This window comes from Lactuca sativa, chromosome 1, assembly GCF_002870075.4.
Source record: "Lactuca sativa cultivar Salinas chromosome 1, Lsat_Salinas_v11, whole genome shotgun sequence".
Lineage (NCBI taxonomy): Eukaryota > Viridiplantae > Streptophyta > Magnoliopsida > Asterales > Asteraceae > Lactuca > Lactuca sativa.
Window position 1 is genome coordinate 152,605,227 of NC_056623.2, and position 20,782 is coordinate 152,626,008.

Consider the following 20,782-nt stretch of genomic DNA (forward strand, 5'->3'; position numbering starts at 1 on the left):
TGTTTGTTTCTATAAATGTAAAAGTACAATTTGTAAAACTCGGTATGCACTCGTAGGTGTGTTAATTGAAAACCCTAGGAAAACCCGATGTTTTCCTAATATTTTGCATTAATGAATTGTATCATGTTATTTCATTACGACGGGTGTATTCGTTGAGTCCCGGTGACGTTGGATTAATTATAGGTTGTGAATTGTTATAAACACACATTAATGAAAATGACTAGTTTACAACCATGCAAATGATCCCTTAGGCGTTGCTCGCACTATTCACTTAATCCAATCACCCGGACTTCGTGTAGCCCCACAACCGAGGAGGAAAAGAGGGTGCGAAGTCCCAATATTTTCCATAAGTCGTTCAAGGCTATCGTGAATGCGAAGGGCCCTTAGCCCGACTCGCATTTGGTGAATTCTCGACTTTTCTAGCAGCACCAGAAGGCCCTTGGGGTCCAACATCGCCAAGCCTGTAAAAGTCCTGTTACACGAAATTAGGTCATATAAGACCCACTTACATGTAAGCGAGTTTCCTTCGGGCGTAAAGATCTTGCCACTTGGTTAGCTAGGCCCAACAACCACGATTTGAAACTTTTGAGCCTAAAGACGGTGTATCAACATCTGGTCTATTCTCACGTGTGTATTGACTTCCCGAAATTTCCACGTGTGTATTGAAGTTTCGTCGTGTTAGTAATTTCAGATTCGCTATTGATTCGAGACTGAATCGATTTGTTTGATAACGATTTTTGGTGTTGAAGGTGTATTATAATTTGCTGGTAGTCAAGGTGCTAGTATTTCATCATAACGGATTTATTTCTTAAAACATTAGGATGTTTCATTATTGCAGCCCCTTTCTTTTAGATAATTTACACATTTAACCCTTTGTATAAAATAAATTTCTATTTTAGTCCTCAAACCATATTTCTTGACACTTTAGCATCCAAACTTGTGGAAAAGTTATTTTTCAGCCCAAAGTTATTTGAAAAACAGTTTTAGTCCACCAAATGAAATTTTTCTCGGCTAAAACCCTTATTTTCGCAATTTTTACACTTTTGGCCCAAAATAGAAAATTTTTGCATCTTTGGTCCCTTTCAAATATGAAAAGCATTTTTAACCCTTGAAATGGACTTAGAGCACTAGTAGTCCCCTGTTTTACCTCTAAATTGAAAATCTCGCATATTGGGCTTGATTGGGACGAAAAATTCATTTTTGGCCCATTATGCTTAAAAATTTCACATTTAATCCTCCAAAGAGAATATTTCTAGAAAAATACCTTATTGAAACTGTTTTGACTCATTTCATCCATCAGAATTTGTATTTTGTCATTTTGGGCCCTTTAACTTCATATTTTTAACATTTTGAGTCCAAAAATGGGATTTTTAGCCCAATGAGTTCATTTTAACCAACTTGGTTATTTTTCTAGATATGATTTGTGAGTAATAATATGTTTAACACTTTTTTCATACATCCTAATGCAAATCTCGATTTTATGGTCTTTTGACTAGTTTCAACACCATAATCACATATAAACATGTAAATAAGCATAGAAATCATACAAAGCATACATATACTCATAGATCTACACATTTGCTTGTATTCCCCCCCCCCCCACAAAACCTATAAAAACCGAAAAATAGGGGGTATGAAGCTCACCTTTGGGTGTGGTTTCGCTTTTGGAGAAAAGATGGAAGAAAATGAGGTGATTTTCGGCCCTAGCACACTTTGATGAAGATCTCGACCTTGAGGTGATTCTAGGATGCAAGATCATAAGAGTGAATGAATTTAGAAGAGATTTTGATGAAGTGGAGGGAGTTAGATCATAAGTTAGACATTAAATTACCTTAGATGATGAATTTCTTTATGATGATCCTTAGGCTTCAAGCCAAATTTTCGAGATTTTTGAATGAAGAGAGGGGATGATTCTTGAGTAATTTAGAGAGAGTTTGTGAGGTGTGTGTGTTCCTTTCTTGTTCTCGGCCGAAGTAAAAAGAGGGAGAAGAGAGTGTGCATGGGAATGTGAGTAAAGCTTGGATGTATGATGAATATTAGCTTGGATACCCACAATATAATAATGAGGTGGCTAGCCTAAGTCAACCCTTCTTCTTGGGTTTGCTTTGGGCCGTGATTTTGAAAGAAAAAGGGGATTATTGGGCTTTAATGCCCCTAAGCCCATATTATAGTTAGATTGGATGATTTTTGGCCCAAAAAAAAATATAATATGATTTGTACACTTTGTTGGGCTAGTTTAGGTTAATTATGGTTCATAATATTTAACTTATTTCATTCTAGGCCCAAATATGGCCCAAAATGTTGAAATAAATGGATGTGGGTCCAATTAGAGCCCATTTAAAGGTTCTAAGCCCATGATAGTCAAATTGGAAGCTTATTGGTCCATTGAGTCCAATAAGGAAGTCCTAGTCCAAAATGGACCTAAACAAGAACTTCTAGGGTTTCCAATTGCTTGTTGACTATTTGTAGTACTTGTATGGTGTATTGGATTGAAATTTTGTTGTCATAGAGTAAGAATCATACATGCTCTTAAGTTTTTTATTCAACATCTTACTTGAGTATAGTGATTACAAGACACAAAATTTCTAGTTGTGACATCATCCCCCCGTTAGAGGGAATTTCGTCCCGAAATTCTGTTTGAAAGCTATATTTGAGAATGCTAAAATAGGTGAGGATACTTTTGCTTCATTTGATCTTCGCGTTCCCACGTGAATTCTGGCCCACGCTTCGCGTTCCATCGTCCTTTCACGATCGGGATGCGACTTTGCTTAGTACGCTTCACCTCCCTGTCCATGATTTCAACCGGGTCTTCAACGAACAGGAGATTCTCGTTGATTTCGATATCGTCAAGGGGAATGACGAGTGTTTCATCCGATAGACACTTCTTTAGATTAGAGACATGGAACACGGGGTGTACGCTGTTTAGCTCTGCGGGTAGCTGCAGTTTATATGCCACTGGACCTATTCGGGCGACGATCTCGAAAGGTCCAATGTATCGTGGGTTCAGCTTTCCCCATTTTCCAAAACGAATAACTCCTTTCCAGGGTGAGAATTTCAACAGTACTCGATCCCCGACCTGAAATTCTAAGGGCTTTCGCCGTTTATCGGCGTAGCTCTTTTGTCGGTCGCGTGATGCTTGTAATCGAGCTCTGATTTGAAAGATCTTTTCCGTGGTTTCACGAATGATCTCCGGTCCCGTTAGTGCCTTGTCCGATGTATGTGCTGTTGCTAGTTGGGTATCACCCACCTCAGCCCAACATAACGGTGATCTACACTTACGCCCGTATAGTGCTTCGAAAGGAGCGACCTTGATGCTCGAATGGTAACTGTTGTTATATGAGAATTCTAGTAAGGGTAAGTGGGTATCCCAAGACTTCCCAAAGTCTATCACACATGCGGGGAGCATGTCTTCGAGCGTTTGAATGGTTCGCTCACCTTGACCATCAGTTTGTGGATGATAAGCGGTGCTCATGTCGAGATGAGTTCCCAATGCCTTCTGGAGAGATTGCCAAAAACGTGAAGTGAATCTACTGTCCCTATCCGAGATAATAGACACTGGTACTCCATGGAGTCTCACGATCTCTCGAATGTATAAACGTGTCAATCTTTCCATCTTGTAGGATTCCTTTATGGGCAGGAAATGGGCAGATTTCGTCAGTCGGTCGACTATTACCCATATGGTGTCCAGTCCATCCGACGTCTTGGGTAGCTTGGTCACGAAATCCATAGAAATCCCTTCCCATTTCCACTCAAGAATTTCCGGTTGCTGTAACAACCCTGAGGGGTTCTGGTACTCCACCTTAACCTTGGCGCACGTAAGGCACTTACTAAGATAGGTGGCAATTTCCGCCTTCATGTTGGGCCACCAATAGTGTTGTTTAGTATCCAAATACATCTTGTCTGAGCCGGGATGAACGGAGTATCGCATCTTATGGGCTTCCTTCATAACTACCTCCCTAAATCCTCTGAGTTTAGGGACCCAAATATAGTTCATGAAATAGTATACTCCATTCTCCTTTTCCTCTAGGTTCTTCTCCATTCCGCGCAATGCTTCGCCTGTTCTATTTTCCGTCTTCATGGCCTCTGACTGGGCTACTGCAATTTGAGTGGCTAGGTGAGATTGGATGGTTATTGAGAGAGTTTTCGTATGATGATTAGAGTACTCTTTCCGACTTAATGCGTCAGCTACCACGTTGGCTTTGCCTGGGTGGTACTTGATCTCACACTCATAATCATTTAGTAATTCAACCCGTCTTCGTTGCCTCATGTTCAGCTCCTTCTAGTTCAAGATGTGCTGGAGACTCTTGTGGTCTGTGAAGATGGTGCACTTCGTACCGTAAAGGTAATGCCTCCAAATCTTTAGGGCAAAGACTACGGCTCCCAATTCTAGGCCATGGGTCGTATAGTTTACTTCGTGCGTCTTTAGTTAGCGGGATGCGTAAGCTATCACCCTTCCACGCTGCATGAGAACGCAACCTAATCCCTGATTTGACGCGTCATAGTAGACCACGAAATCTTCCGTTCCCTCCGGTAGTGATAGTACCGGGGCACTACAAAGAGCTTGCTTCAGGGTTCGGAATGCGACTTCTTGTTTGTCCATCCATTTGAATGGTACGCCCTTTTGTGTAAGTGAGGTTAGTGGTTTGGCGATCTTAGAGAAGTTTTGAATGAAGCTCCTATAGTATCCTGCTAGACCCAAGAATTGACGGATTTCTGTGGGTGTTGTCGGGATTGCCCATCCTTCAACAGCTTTGACCTTAGAGGGATCCACATGAATTCCATCTTGGCTAACTACATGACCTAGGAAGTTCACACTCCGGAGCCAGAACTCACACTTGGAGAGTTTTGCGTATAGCTTTTCCGATCGCAGAGTTTCTAGGATTTGTGGGAGATGTTGGCCATGCTCTTCTTCGCTTCGGGAATAAACGAGAATGTCATCAATGAAGACGATGACAAAGTTGTCGAGGAATGGTCGACAGATCCGATTCATCAGATCCATAAATGCGGCAGGGGCATTTTTTAGACCGAAGGGCATTACGACAAATTCATAATGTCCGTAGCGAGTTCGGAAAGGGGTTTTTGGAATATCCTCTTCCCGGACTTTGAGTTGGTGGTATCCGGACCGTAGATCTATCTTAGAAAAATAACTAGCTCCTTGGAGCTGGTCAAATAGATCATCGATTCGTGGGAGTGGGTAGCGATTTTTAACAGTGAGTTTATATAACTCTCTGTAATCGATGCACATTCTAAAAGATCCGTCCTTCTTTTTGACAAAGAGGACTGGAGCTCCCCATGGCGAGTAACTAGGGCGGATGAATCCCTTGTCCAAGATTTCACTGAGTTGGCTGGACAATTCCTGCATTTCAGCAGGAGCTAGCCGATAGGGTGATTTAGCGAGAGGAGTTGCTCCTGGAACGAGGTCAATTCGGAACTCCACTTGTCTCTCTGGGGGTACTCCTGGAAGATCTTCTGGAAACACATCTGGGAACTCACATGCTATGGGAATGTCTTGAACGTTAACCTCTTCCTTGATTTTATCAACTATGTGAGCCAGGAACGCCAAATTGTTCTTTCGTAGATGTTTTTGTGCCTTGATGCACGAGATGAGGCGAAGGTTCATGCTAGGTTTGTCTCCGTAAATTACTAGGGTTTCGTGATTGGGAAGGCGAAGGCGAACGGCCTTCTCGTGATACATAATTTCAGCATGGTGGGGGCTTAACCAATCCATGCCGATAATCACATCGAAACTCCTAATTGATACAGGCATTATGTTTATTCGAAAGACGTGTTGATTGAGGGTTAGGTTACATCCGATGTAGATTTCCCCGGTGGATTCGGTTTTCCCATTGGCCATTTCCACCATAAAGGTTTCATTTAGCTTCTGGGGCTGTTGTTTTAATAAATGTTTAAACTTATTGCTTACGAAACTTCGCTCCGCTCCGGTGTCAAATAGGATGCATGCATAAGTGTTGTTTAGGGGAAACGTACCGGTAACAACAACGGGGTCCTGAATCGCCTCTCCCTGACCCATGGTCAGCATCCTTCCTGTTCCTCCGTTTCCTGGACTGTTGTTGTTAGGGCAGTCTCGGCGGAAATGCCCGGTCCTTCCACACCCATAATAGGTGTGGCTAGGCCCCGCATTGTGGCCGCCATTAGTGATGTTGTTGTTGTTGCGATTGTTGTTGTTGTTGCTGTTTCCCTGTTGTTGGTTCTGGGGAGGGTAGGTCCTGTAGTACTTCGCCGTGTGTCCCCTTCGGTTACAACTGGTGCACTGCAACTCCTTGCATTCTCCATTGTGATGGAAACTGCACTTGTTGCACTTGGGAAGATTACTGGAATAAGGTCTGGGAGCATTTGAAGCAACTGAGGCTGGAGCATGTGGTGTGGCTGGAACCGGTGCGGTGACAGCATTAACTGCCACTGTCTGCTACTTTTTAGTGGTCTCGGGGCCCTGACGCCCCTTCCTCTTGTTGTTCTTCCCTTTCTTGCCATCACCTTCCTTCTTTCCTTCAGCCTCCGCTGGCTTCTCACCCTTCTTGTTGTTATGGTCATACAGCTTCTTCGCCAATCTAGTTCCTAATGACCTACTAAGATAAGTCTATCCCTAACCGCGATGATTTGCGTCCGGAGGTGGTGCCGAGGATGTGGGTGCTCCCTGAAGACGAGCCACCAGTCATTCTGCGTCCTGGAGTCGAGACTCCCACCTTACCTGCCTCATGTGAAACTCCCGAAGGACGTCACGTGTCTCCTGTTCCGCACGCTCGACCCTAGTCCACAGCTGGCGTACATGATCAGCAGTGCCCTGAGCAAGATCGTCGGTGTTCCGTAATCGTTTCACCATGACAGGTAGGGCTTGGTCGGCCGGTCCTCCGTCCCTCAGGTCAAAGAACTCGCGCAACATGCCGAACGGGGGTCGCTGTCCCTGCTGTCTGCTCCATCTCCAAAGATCAATACCCCAGGGAGGGGTAGGACCAGTGTGGCCCACACGGTAAGCAGGCACCCTGATCGAGTAAGGGGGGTTGATGACTTCGGACTCTGCGTCCGAATCACCCCCTTCACTGTCATCGGGTTCCTCTTCGAAGTTCTCTTCGTCTTCTTCGGGTTCAGCAGGCTCGCCTTCGTCTCCAGCCTCTGGTTCCCCGTTAGATTCCTCTTCGGGGTCTTCCTCAGGCTCTTCCTCTAACCATCTGTTATTCCCCTGATTAGGGAAATAAGGGTCTCCAGGGTGATGAAAACCAGCCATGCTGTCTGCGCGAGTATGTGAATATGCTAACATTATTCCTAGGATGCTACCACTATTGTACCGACTAAGCAAGAGTTCTCTTTTTGGTGATAAAGGGTTATAGTTTTAGGTTCCCTAGCTATCCCAATCTCATCAGAACGTGTGTTAGTTATACTTTGGAGAGAATGTAGTTGATCAGGCTACATCCACTCCCTGGTAACACTAAGAACAGTCCTGAATTAACCGAGATACTAGCATTATTTTGTTTGGTTCGGCGTTATGTTCCTTATCCCTAATGAAAGCAAAGGTGTTTTATTGTTGCATTTTACTTGTTTTGTTCAGAGTTATGTTAGTCCCTCTTTTGGTTTATAGTTGCATATCAATGTATGGTCAGATATGCTAGTTCACTATAAACAGAGCTCTAATACCAACCTGTCACACCCCCGAACCAGACGGCGGAAGCGTCCGAGGGCTATTGTGACTCAATTGAACACCATCACCATGAATATACATGAAACATAACATCATATAATACCAAGCATTGGAATATTACAACTGGTAGCGTTTACATTCGGTACATTGATCCATAATATTACATGCCCAAAAGTAAATTGTTCGGTACTAATTAAAACAACAGCAAAACGTTACTGAGTACATTTCTTTTTCCTTTTCGATTTACCGGTTACCTGAGAATACAAGTATTTTGAAAAACGTCAACATATGAAATGTTGGTGAGTTCATAAGTATTGTTTGAAATAAAGTGGTTTGTATTGTTTTGAAAATCACCAGAAAATCCGATATTTTCTGAAAAGAACTTAGTATAAAAAGTGTGAAGATCCGTAAGTATGCTTGTTTGTTTCTATAAATGTAAAAGTACAATTTGTAAAACTCGGTATGTACTCGAAGGTGTGTTAATTGAAAACCCTAGGAAAACCCGATGTTTTCCTAATATTTTGCATTAATGAATTGTATCATGTTATTTCATTACGACGGGTGTATTCGTTGAGTCCCGGTGACGTTGGATTAATTATAGGTTGTGAATTGTTATAAACACACATTAATGAAAATGACTTGTTTACAACCATGCAAACGATCCCTTAGGCGTCGCTCGCACTATTCACTTAATCCAATCACCCGGACTTCATGTAGCCCCACAACCGAGGAGGAAAAGAGGGTGCGAAGTCCCGATATTTTCCGTAAGTCGTTCAAGGCTATCATAAATGCGAAGGGCCCTTAGCCCGACTCGCATTTGGTGAATTCTCGACATTACTAGCAGCACCAAAAGGCCCTTGGGGTCCAACATCGCCAAGCCTGTAAAAGTCCTTTTACACAAAATTAGGTCATATAAGACCCACTTACATGTAAGCGAGTTTCCTTCGGGCCTAAAGATCTTGCCACTTGGTTAGCTAGGCCCAACAACCACGATTTGAAACTTTTGAGCCTAAAGACAGTGTATCGACATCTGGTGTATTCTCACGTGTGTATTGACTTCCCGAAATTTCCGCGTGTGTATTAAAGTTTCGTCGTGTTAGTAATTTCAGATTCGCTATTGATTCGAGACCGAATCAATTCGTTTGATAACGATTTTTGGTGTTGAAGGTGTATTATAATTTGCGGGTAGTCGAGGTGCTAGTATTTCATCATGACGGATTTATTTCTTAAAACATTAGGATGTTTCATTATTGCAGCCCCTTTCTTTTAGATAATTTACACATTTAACCCTTTGTATAAAATAAATTTCTATTTTAGTCCTCAAACCATTTTTCTTGACACTTTAGCATCCAAACTTGTGGAAAAGTTATTTTTCAGCCCAAAGTTATTTGAAAAACAGTTTTAGTCCACCAAATGAAATTTTTCTCGGCTAAAACCCTTATTTTCGCAATTTTTACACTTTTGGCCCAAAATAGAAAATTTTTGCATCTTTGGTCCCTTTCAAATATGAAAAGCATTTTTAACCCTTGAAATGGACTTAGAGCACTAGTAGTCCCCTGTATTACAGAAAAATACAGTTTCAGCCCCTCTAAATTGAAAATCTCACATATTGGGCTTTATTGGGCCGAAAAATTCATTTTTGGCCCATTATGCTTAAAAATTTCACATTTAATCCTCCAAAGAGAATCTTTCCAGAAAAATACCTTATTGAAACTGTTTTGACTCATTTCATCCATCAGAATTTGTATTTTGTCATTTTGGGCCCTTTAACTTCATATTTTTAACATTTTGAGTCCAAAAATGGATTTTTAGCCCAATGAGTTCATTTTAACCAACTTGGTTATTTTTCTAGAAATGATTTGTGTGTAGTAATATGCTTAACACTTGTTTCATACATCCTAATGTAAATCTCGATTTTTAAGGTCTTTTGACTAGTTTCAACACCATAATCACATATAAACATGTAAATAAGCATAGAAATCATACAAAGCATACATATACTCATAGATCTACACATTTTCTTGTATCCCCCCCACCCCACAAAACCTATAAAAACCGAAAAATAGGGGGTATGAAGCTCACCTTTGGGTGTGGTTTCGCTTTTGGAGAAAAGATGGAAGAAAATGAGGTGATTTTCGGCCCTAGCACACTTTGATGAAGATCTCGACCTTGAGGTGATTCTAGGATGCAAGATCGTAAGAGTGAATGAATTTAGAAGAGATTTTGATGAAGTAGAGGGAGTTAGATCATAAGTTAGACATTAACTTACCTTAGATGATGAATTTCTTTATGATGATCCTTAGGCTTCAAGCCAAATTTTCGAGATTTTTGAATGGAGAGATGGGATGATACTTGAGTAATTTAGAGAGAGTTTGTGAGGTGTGTGTGTTCCTTTCTTGTTCTCGGCCGAAGGAAAAAGAGGGAGAAGAGAGTGTGCATGGGAATGTGAGTAAAGCTTGGATGTATGATGAATATTAGCATGGATACCCACAATATAATAATGAGGTGGCTAGCCTAAGTCAACCCTTCTTCTTGGGTTTGCTTTGGGCCGTGATTTTGAAAGAAAAAGGGGATTATTGGGCTTTAATTCCCCTAAGCCCATATTATAGTTAGATTGGATGATTTTTGGCCCAAAAAAAAATATAATATGATTTTTACACTTTGTTTGCCTGGTTTAGGTTAATTATGGTTCATAATGTTGAAATAAATGGATGTGGGTCCAATTAGAGCCCATTTAAAGGTTCTAAGCCCATGATAGTCAAATTGGAAGCTTATTGGTCCATTGAGTCCAATAAGGAAGTCCTAGTCCAAAATGGACCTAAACAAGAACTTCTACGGTTTCCAATTGCTTGTTGACTATTTGTAGTACTTGTATGGTGTATTGGATTGAAATTTTGTTGTCATAGAGTAAGCATCATACATGCTCTTATGTTTTTGATTCAACATCTTCCTTGAGTATAGTGATTATAAGACACAAAATTTCTAGTTGTGACAGAAACTCACACTAAACTCTTATGAACTCACCAGCTTTATGCTGATATGCATTTTTAAAATAACTTGTATCCTCAGGTCAAAGATAGACAGGTACAGGTGCAACATTTTAGAGAAGGTGGAGCATACAAGATCCATCTCTTATTTTTGTGTTATTTTTGGTGGTTGTTAAACCTTACAAAACATACTTGTACTTAAACTTACTATGTAATGCAATGGTTGTATGTTTCTTGCTTTTACTATTATGCAATTGTGATGATACTGTACATGACGTCCTCCACCCCGAAACGTATTCCGCCGTTATCGGTTTTGGGGTGTCACAGATGTGGACTGGGAAAGTGCCCAATTTGGACCACATCAAGATTTGGGGTTGTGAAGCTTTTGTGAGGCGTGAGACTCATGACAAGCTTGAACCCTGAAGCAATAGGTTTATTTTCATCGGCTACCCACAGAGATCCTTTGGTTACCTCTTCTACAGACGCAGTGATAATGTGGTCTTTGTAGCAAGAAGAGGAGTCTTTCGTGAGAGAGAATTCATAAGCCAAGGGGACAGTGGGAGGCAAATTGACCTTGAAGAGATTCAAGAGTCAAGTGGTAAAGGAACCTCAAATGCTGTCATCCAACCTGAGGAGGAAACTCTTGTTGAGCCGATAGATGTGTCTGTACCTCCAAGACGTTCCACTAGGGTGAGGAACACACCTGATTTTTATTATGGTTATCACATCACCACTGAAGGTGATGCATTTATCAGTGATAGTACACTGATAGATTTGGACGAACCTAATAATTATAAGGAAGCCATGGCATGCCCTGAGTCTGCGAAATTGAAGGAGGCTATGGGCAGTGAGATTCAGTCCATGTATGACAATCAAGTTTGGAACTTGGTTGACAATGTACCAGGTCGTAAGACAGTTGGGTGCAAATAGATCTTCAAGAAGAAGACCAACATGGATGTGAAAGTTCAAACTTATAAAGCGCGACTGGTTGCGAAGGGCTTTACTCAAACTCCGGGAGTTGACTATGATGAGACCTTCTCACCAGTAGCTAAGATTAAGTCTATTAGAGTGTTGTTAGCCATAGTTGCATTTCATGATTATGAAATATGGAAAATGGATGTCAAAACCGCTTTCCTTAATGGGAAGTTGGCTGAGGATGTTTACATGGCTCAGCCAGAGGGTTTTGTCGATCCAAAATACCCTAATAGAGTGTGTAAGCTTGAAAAATCCATTTATGGATTGAGACAAGCATCTCGCAGGTGGAATCTTTGCTTTGATGAAAAAGTTAAAGAGTTTGGCTTTTCTAGGAGTGAGGATGAGTCTTGTGTATATGTCAGGGCTAGTGGGAGCATAGTTAGCTTCTTGGTGTTGTATGTGGATGACATAATTCTCATAAGAAATGACATCCCAACTTTGCAGGAGGTTAAGGCCTGGCTTAGGAAGTGTTTTGCTATGAAGGACCTTGGGGAAGCTACCTATATCCTAGGGATAAGGATATTGAGAGATAGGAGTAAGAGACTAATTGGACTTAGTCAAAGTACTTATGTGGATAGTGTACTGAAAAGGTTCAGTATGCAAGATTCCATGAAAGGAGAATTACCAATCCAAAGTAATGCCAAGCTAAGTAAGACTCAGAGTCCGAGCATAGAGGCTGAGATAGCTGAAATAAGTCAGATACCATATGCTTCCGCTGTAGGCATGATCATGTATGCTATGACTTGTACTCGCCCTGATGTGACCTTTGCTTTGAGCATGGTCAGTAGATATCAAGGGAACCCTGGCAAGGCACACTAGATAGCGGTAAAGAACATTCTCAAGTATTTGCAGAGGACTAAGGACTGGGTCCTTACCCTCGGAGGCAGTGATGACTTGAGAGTGGAAGGATATAGTGATGCTAGCTTTTAAACTGATAGGGATAATTTCCGCTCTCAGTCAGGCCGGGTATTTATCCTAAATGGAGGAGCAATTACTTGGAAAAGTTCCAAGCAGGAGACAGTAGCTGATTCAACTTGTGAATCAGAGTACATAGCAGCAAGCGAGGCAGCAAAAGAGGCGATATGGCTAAATAACTTCATCGAAGACCTTGGAGTTGTACCAGCTATATAGGAGCCAATGGAAATTTTCTATGACAGTGAAAGTGCGGTTGCTTTGGCTAAAGAACCAACAGATCACGGGAGATCTAGGCACATTGACAGAAAATACCATTTCATCAGACATAGAATAGAAGGACTCCTCGTGGCAAAGAGGGTATCATCAGATGAGAACCCGAAAGATCCCCTCACGAAGGGACTGATGTAACAACCCGAAATTTCGTTTCATTGCTTGTACCCCTTTTCGCGACTCATTTCGATCATCCAATCGCCGTTTCTGATTTCGTTTCCGATTTCCGTCAATTAATTAAGTCATTAATGTGGATTTTATTTTATGACTTAATGAATGTCCTAATACCCTTAGAACTCATTCTAACGCCCAGTATTAGCGATCGGAACATTTTTGGAATCAACCATATCGGGTAACGGCAACTTAATCGGGTGCGACCAAAAGCCCCGTTTAACGTTGGTATCGAGTAGAATTCCACCGTGTCCCGAACTTAGAACCTATTTAAACATGTTCAAGCTATCATTTGAAGCTTTTCTCTCTCTCACTACTCTCTCTCTCTAACCTCTCTCCTAAATCCAAGTTTAAAGGTCCAAATCTAGAGTTTAAGGTCTCAAATCTTCAAGGTACCTTCCTATACTCATTTTGCATCATATTGGACCTTCAAATTCGAGATCTATTCATGATTTAGAGACTTGTATATGAGTTTACGGCCCAGGATGGTGCTTAGGCCGTAAACCCATATTTAAAGGGTTTTTAAGCCCTTAAACCCTTCCATGACTCAAACTAGACCTAGATATGGCTTTTAGAAATTTGGTAATGGACTTAGAACACTTTAAACACGAATTTTGGAGGATTTTGTATGAGTTTACGGCCAAGGCATGTGCTTGGGCCATAAACTCCTAAATCATGGGTGTAAACTCATTTTCAAGGTGTTAGAAAGCCATCCAACACCACCAAAAGCCTTAGAATAAATCATAGATCCATCTAAAAATAGTTTGGGGACCTTAAACACATCAAACATCCTCTTAATAAGAGTTTACTGTAACAACCCGAAGTTTTCTATTGCCGAAAACCCAATCTACCCGTATAACTCGTCGTATATCAAAACGTCCCGATGTCATTTTGGGTTAAATTAATTAAAGTTATATGTTTATTATCCTCCAATGAGTGTCCAAACCCTTTAGGAACTCATGTATTTAGCCCAAAATATTTATTTCATAAGTTTTAAAAACGTCCCCGCCGGGTGACGGAAACTTAATCGGGTGTGACCTAAAGCCTCATTTAAGGCTGGTATTGGGTAGAATTCCACCGTGTCCAAGTTTTGGGAACTATATAAACAAGTTAAACCTTTCATTTGAAGCTTTTTCCCTCTCTCTCTACTCCCTCTCTAACCTCTCTCCTAAAATCCGAAGTTTAAGGGTCCAAAACTCAATTTTAAGGCCTCAAATCCCTAAGGTACCTTCCTAACCTTAATCTATAGCATATTTGGCTTCCAAATTAGGGATTTAATCATTATTTAAAGCCTTGAATGTGAGTTTACGGCCATGGATTAAGCTTAGGCCGTAAACTCATAGTTAAGGGGTTTTTAAGCCCTAAAACCCTTCCTAAACACATTTGGACTTTAGATATGGCTTAATAGCTTCATGAATTGGACTTATAACATTTTAATCATGGATTTTAATGGATTTGAAGGAGTTTACGGCCAAGGAACAAGCTTGGGCCGTAAACTCATGTTTATAGGGTTTTCTTGACCTTAAACCCTTCCAAATCACTAATAAGGCTTAGATATGAATTATAGAATATTGGTTTTAGCATTTGGACACTTGAAACATAAATTTTGAGGGGTTATTGTGAGTTTACGGCCAAGGCAAAAGCTTGGGCCATAAACTCCTTAAAATATGGTATAAATTCATTTTAAAATGTCAAAAAGCCCCTATAACACCCCTAAAGCCTTGGAATGAATTTTAGAAGTCCATACAAACAAGTTTTTGGCTTTAAAACACATGGATTTACTCTCTAAGAGATTTTATGGCCATGAGAGGGGTCTCATAGGCCGTAAACTCCAAAAACCTTTTCAAAACATCAAGAAAATGCATGTAAAGCCTTGAAACTTTTTCCAATCACATGTGATTTGTTTTAGCATCATTTAACACATTTTTCTTGGATATTTAGGACTTTACGTCCAGGAGCCTATGTTAGGCCGTAAACTCCCATAAATATGTCATTTTGATGATTTAAATCCATTCCAAGCCTTTAAATCCAAAGCTAGAAAAATGTCCTTAAGTGTTACAAGCCATTTTGTGCCATATCTCACCCCACCATGAGTTTACAGCCGTGAACTCTTGGGTAGAGGGTCTTGTGGCCGTAAACTCCCTAAGGAGTGTTCCTTTGTAGTCCCAATTCAATATCCTAACTATATGTGTCCCTAAATGTCACCCGGGTCCCTCCAAACACTTGTATCGGGGTGTTTTCGCGACTAGAAGCAATTCTCCCTATCAAATAATCAATCTTAGTCCTAATTAGATACAAATGTGTATCTTTACATTATACTTAGGAACCTCGTGTGTTTGCAAGCCCCGAACCAACACTTAGCTTCCAAATCGTCACATTTCTCGTCCGATGAGTTCATACACCTACGCCTTTTTTCGTGTTTTTCAATGTTTTTAGGGGGGGAGGGGGGAATACAAGCAAACTATAACTGTTTTCAAATTATAACATTGATGTGTTTCGAATACTATCTGGCAAGCTTATAAACACTTTTACTCCTTATGTATTGCACTGAACATAAGGAATGATTTATCAATTTCAACTAAATGGATTTTAGTTAAGAAAATAACCAAACTAATCAAATTATTATGGGAATAACTTGGAGTTCTATATTTCTCTTTATATCATGTTCTAATATCTGTATAAAGTTATTAGATAAACTATGTCTGATTCAGTATATCTCCGTATCATTTGAATGTATTGCCAGATAATTTCATAGTATGTATCTATTTTTACTGTATCATGTTTCATAATCGTTGTATGTTTGATATCGTATAAGAATCCTGTGAATAGTTTAGTACTAGCTTGTGAGTAGTCACTACCCTTTATGGATGATCAGTAAATCCTCCCCGGAAGTGTAACCAGAGTCTCCTTGAGGGAGAGAGAGGAATTTGTGAATAGATCTATTCGGGACTGACAATCCCACACCTTAACTGCTAGCTACAGTTAGGCGGGCACGCCTGGGGTGACAAATTCTGGATATCGTCCGACGTCTGACAAACATCAAGGAGGCCTCGTTGTCATATCAGCATGGTTACCCGACTCACAATATGTATTAATATAAGTTTATTCACAGCTTCGGTGTTTGAATCTATATCTCGTTCGGGATAGTAATCCCATGGTTTTGAATCTATATCTCGTTTGGGATGGTAATCCCATGGTTTTGAATCTATATCTTGTTCGGGATGGTAATCCCATGGTTTTGAATCTATATCTTGTTCGGGATGGTAATCCCATGGTTTTGAATCTATATCTTGTTCGGGATGGTAATCCCATGGTTTTGAATCTATATCTTTTTGGGATAGTAATCCCATGGTTTTATCAAACTATCTTGTAACTATTTCGGGATGTTAGTCCCAAGGTTTTCAAACTACTTTCTATTTACAGTTCGTGTATATTATGGTATTTCATATCTAATTCGGGATAGTAATCCCATGATTTTCAATATATAGTTTTGTGTATTAAACTATACTCTGTGTTATTCAATCAATCTTACATTTAGGAAAATATAGGATTTCCCTGGGGTTAACATATAACGCGTAACAGAACTATAATGAAAGATAACGAAACTAACTTTACATAAGAAAATATGGGATTTTCTTGGATAACAAACCTTTTCGAAAAACTATAGGAAACCGATACATTTTCACAAAACAAAACCGCTTATGAACTCACCAGCTTTATGCTGATTTTCAAACTGCTTGTATTCTCAGGTCCACGTTAGACAGGTACCCGGTGATCTCTTTTGGTGAAGACGGAGTGCATGGAAGACTCGTCTCGTTTTGTTCATATGATATATGTATAATTTTTATACAATTTACTTTTAAACCAAATGTAAACTTTCATATATATATGTAGTGTAATGGTTGTTTACTGTGATTACTATGTACATTGGATTTGATACACAACTTGGAGTCAGCCCCGGAAATGTTTCCGCCTTTGATTTTCGGGGTGTGACAGATTGGTATCAGAGCCCTTGTTTATAGTGAACAGAGTATACCAAACCTTACATGGTATAAAACTATAAACATTAAGGGGCCTAAGTGCTCTGAACTAAAAGTATCCCACAAGATATAAGTATTTTCAAAAGTATTTAAGTATGCCGAGCCGTCGAAATCCGTAACTATAAGTAGAACAAAATATAAGTAAATGGGTGTTGTACGCTGCGGTTAAAACCTGGGCAGTTATGTAGTCGTGTCTAAGGTCAATATAGCCTGGCCAACTATATTCATTCGAGACACGGCCAACATGTGCTTGGGAGTGACTGTGGTATGCGGCATACCTAAAACATACCCAATATCCCAAACAACGAATCGTCGCTGCAGCGAACCATGAAATACTATGGGAGTATTTCTCGAGCCGATCCTTTGTAGAAATCCTCGTATACGCGTTATTCCTTGATCATTTCTCTAGCGATAAAATGTCCTATCTTGAGAACTCCTTTCTGCTTTATCGCTTAGTATGATGTTATATTTGTCTTGATGAGATATCCCCTGTTCCATATCTCTTGATTCAATTTAGAGGACTTATGATCCTCTCTTTCCTGATCTTTTTAGATCAAGATGCCTCCAAGAAAGAGACCTAGCTCAACGAACAACAACAATCCTCCTCCGCCACCACCTCCTATTCAAATCGATTTGGAAACACTTCAGGCAACCATCTCCGCTACCATATCAGCTCTCCTACCTCAACTAAACTCTAGGGGTTCAGGAGGTGGAACCCAAAACCCAGATGATAGCCAAGGACTCCAAAAAGGGAGTTCCTATAAAGACTTCATGAACGCAAAACCGACATTCTTCGATGGCACAGGGGGTGTCATTGCTTTAACCCGATGGTTCGAGAAAATCGAATCAATCTTTGAAATATGCGGCTGTTCGGAGTCTGATAGAGTCAAGTTTGCTGCCTGCACCTTTGTAGACAAAGCCTTGACTTGGTGGAACGGCCGAGTCAAATCCTTAACTTTATCTGTAGCCAATGCTATGGGTTGGGAAGCTATGAAGGAGCTTCTTCTCGCAGAATATTGCCCTCGGGGCGAACTCCAGAAGCTAGAGCACGAACTTTGGAACCTTAAGATGAAGGGTTCCGACATAGCTGCTTATACCTCAAGATTCGATGATCTGGCGTTACTCTGTCCAAGAATGGTTACCCCGGAGAGTAAAAAGATAGAGAGGTTCATCTAGGGGTTGACCCAGCCAACCAAAGGGAATGTCTTGGCTGCAAAGCCAAACACATATGACAGTGCCAAATGTCTTGCAAAAATCTTGATCGATCACGAAGATAACTCTGATGAGGAAGCTACCACCCCCGAGCCAGTCACCAGTGGATGCGGAAGCACAAAGAAATCCTGGAACAAGCGGAAGGCCCAGAGTACGCAAGGGTCTTCTAAGAAACAGCAAACGGTAGCAGTCCATGCTGCTACTGCCCCTGTTGCTGTTTCAGCTGTCGGTTCCACAGCCCAAACTCCCGCCAGTGGATACACTGGTACCCTTCCTTGGTGTGGTAAGTGCAACTACCACCACCGCATTCCTGGTCCATGTCGCGAAAGGATCTGCGACAACTGTGGCAATAAGGGCCATCTTGCTCGAACTTGCAGAAAACCAGCCAAATCAATGAACCAATCATCCGGAGCGGGAATTAGTCCGGCCTGTTACAATTGTGGTGAAGCTGGGCACTTCAAAAGGAATTGCCCGAAAGCAGCTACAATCACTGATCCATCTGTCGCCGCAGGTATACTTCTCTTTAATAATTCTTATACCTGCAACTCTTTTCGATTTTAGTACAAAAGAGAAACCTGTTATCTATCTATTCGAGCATTTTCTAAACTCAATCCTTCATATGTAATCGAAATGTGTACCGTCGAGATGACTAACCAGTGAGATAGAGAACACTAACTTCGTATCTATAGATTGAATCCTCGGTCCGAAGGACTATTCTGTTCCATTCGAATTAAAAAAGGGGAAACTTTCTACAAAAATACTTTGATGCTATGACCGAGTTTCATTCATGTTGTTATCCTTGGTTTCGAAAAGGCCGCTCGTCTAGATCTTTTTTTTTTCTCGACCCGGTTCCCGTGATCTTCGGCATCAAACCTTCGTATCATTCCATGTCATAGAACTCAAAAGTTTTCCCCATGTGAATTGCCACGTATCCCTCGTTTCTGTGATTATTAAGAAACGGGAAGTTAGCAGCTCTTTCCTCTAAATGTCTATCCCGAAGGATTCCCGGGAGTTTCTTGTGAACGTCTAGTTTAAATCCACATCAAACCTTTCGAGATCTTCGTAGAGATTGATTCTGCAATCTTCAGGGTTCGGATGCCCTTAGAGCTTGGTAACATCTATCCAACCCATCATATCTCGAATCCTTAGAAGCGTCTGCCCAACGAAACCCTAGTGATTCCTTGAGGAAACCGAAGTCGTCCAGGATTGGAACTTCCATGAGAAAACCGATTGAGAGAGAGTCAATGTGCAAAACAAAGACACGTCTCGATAGTGAGAATTCGCTAGAACGCCTAGTAGAGACCTAATTCCACTTGAGAAAGTGAAGATCCAAGGCAACAATCCATTCGTGTCTCATTCCAATTCATGATCTGTATCTTATTCTTTGAATTTCGGGACGAAATTCCCTCTAACGGGGGGATAATGTAATAACCCGAAGTTTTCTATCGCCGAAAACCCAATCTACCCGTATAACTCGTCGTATATCAAAATGTCCCGATGTCATTTTGGGTTAAATTAATTAAATTTATATGTTTATTATCCTCCAATGAGTGTCCAAACCCTTTAGGAACTCATGTATTTAGCCCAAAATATTTATTTCATAAGTTTTAATAACGTTCCCGTCGGGTGACGGAAACTTAATCGGGTGCGACCTAAAGCCTCATTTAAGGCTGGTATCAGGTAGAATTCCACCGTGTCCAAGTTTTGGGAACTATATAAACAAGTTAAACCTTTCATTTGAAGCTTTTTCCCTCTCTCTCTACTCTCTCTCTAACCTCTCTCCTAAAATCCAAAGTTTAAGGGTCCAAAACTCAATTTTAAGGCCTCAAATCCCTAAGGTACCTTCCTAACCTTAATCTATAGCATATTTGGCTTCCAAATTAGGGATTTAAACATGATTTAAAGCCTTGAATGTGAGTTTATGGCCATGGATTAAGCTTAGGCCGTAAACTCATAGTTAAGGGGTTTTTAAGCCCTAAAACCCTTCCTAAACACATTTGGACTTTAGATATGGCTTAATGGCTTCATGAATTGGACTTATAACATTTTAATCATGGATTTTAATGGATTTGAAGGAGTTTACGGCCAAGGCACAAGCTTGGGCCGTAAACTCATGTTTATAGGGTTTTCTTGACCTTAAACCGTTCCAAATCACTAATAAGGCTTAGATATGAATTATAGAATATTGGTTTTAGCATTTGGACACTTGAAACATAAATTTTGAGGGGTTATTGTGAGTTTACGGCCAAGGCAAAAGCTTGGGCCGTAAACTCCTTAAAATATGGTATAAATTCATTTTAAAATGTCAAAAAGCCCTTATAACACCCCTAAAGCCTTGGGATGAATTTTAGAAGTCCATACAAACAAGTTTTTGGCTTTAAAACACATGAATTTACTCTCTAAGAGAGTTTACGGCCATGAGAAGGGTCTCATAGGCTGTAAACTCCAAAAACCTTTTCAAAACATCAAGAAAATGCATGTAAAGCCTTGAAACTTTTTCCAATCACATGTGATTTGTTTTAGCATCATTTAACACATTTTTCTTGGATATTTAGGAG